Source organism: Pteropus alecto, unplaced genomic scaffold, assembly GCF_000325575.1.
Source record: "Pteropus alecto unplaced genomic scaffold, ASM32557v1 scaffold88, whole genome shotgun sequence".
Classification (NCBI taxonomy): Eukaryota; Metazoa; Chordata; class Mammalia; order Chiroptera; family Pteropodidae; genus Pteropus; species Pteropus alecto.
In genome coordinates, this window is record NW_006494611.1 from 2,867,264 (window position 1) to 2,868,337 (window position 1,074).

The 1,074-nt window shown below is 60.1% G+C and overlaps 1 protein-coding gene across 1 annotated transcript in view; it reads left to right on the forward strand.

Annotated features, from left to right (window-relative positions):
- Positions 1-1,074, forward strand: part of LOC102896667 (endothelin-converting enzyme 2) — a 29,229-nt gene that overhangs the window by 9,489 nt on the left and 18,666 nt on the right. The gene's annotated exons all lie outside the window — the stretch shown is intronic.

Genomic DNA, 1,074 nt, shown 5'->3' on the forward strand with positions numbered 1-1,074 from the left:
TCCTGCACAATGGCGGGAGTAGCGGCTGGGAGAACGATACCGGCAAATGGGTGCTGGATCTGCTGGGGAGTGGCAGAACAGGATGGGGTGGTGGTGGCAGGAGCGAGCCCGGCGCCCAAAGGGCGAAAAGAGGGTCTGGCACAGAGGCTCTGAGAGCAGAGCAAGTGGGACTGGAAATTGGGAAGCAAGTCAGGCCAGAAGGCGGAAGCAGGGCTGTCATTCTCAAGGAGGGGCACTAAAAACGCGGTGGGGGAGTCTGGTATCCGGCGAGGTGTGCGGGACTTCGCGAACCCGTAGGACTCGAGAATTGCTCACACCAGTGTCTCCGCTGTTGGTGCGCTCTTGTAGCGGGTTGCTCTTTGGATTTTAAAATGTTCATCTGGAGTCTGTGTTTCTCTGACCGCCTTCCTGTGTCTCCTATCTATGTCAGTCTATCTTTAATGCGTGTGTGTTTGTATCTGGCACTGTGCCCCATCTCTCTTTGTATCATGGTTTCTGTCTACGTCTGTCTCTTAAGTGTCTCTATCCTTCTGTATCTGTCTCCATGCTTGGCCCCTGTACCTATGTGGCACTGTCTCCATCTCCCGAGTCTCTGTGTATCACGGTCTCACCTAGGGGAGGTCTCTGTAACTGGGCCGACACGCGCACTAGGACAGACACACACCCCCAGCCTTGCCGCTGGCGCCTAAACTCGGGTTCAAAGCGCTCGCTGCGCCTTGCAGTTCTCCTGGTTCCAGAGGCTGGCGCTGCGCGTGCAGAGTGAAAGAAATGAATGGCGGCGTCGCGGGGGGTGCCCTGGCTCCACGTAACGCGGGGAAGCCCGGAGCGCCTGAGGACGCGGCAGGCGCGCGCCTGCGTGAATCCAGAGGTGGGGGCCGGGGAGAGGGCGCCCCCGGCTTCTAGTTCTCGCCCCACCAACAGGATCATGCCCTTATCTCACCCCCCACCCCCGCCCCCCAGCCCCGGGCTGGCGGTCAGCTTCAGCGTCACCTGCTCGCTAGCGCTCCAGGGCTCTGGCGCAATCACTGGCCTTGGGGGAGGAGGGGATGTCTCACATTCAGCCACAGTGACGAC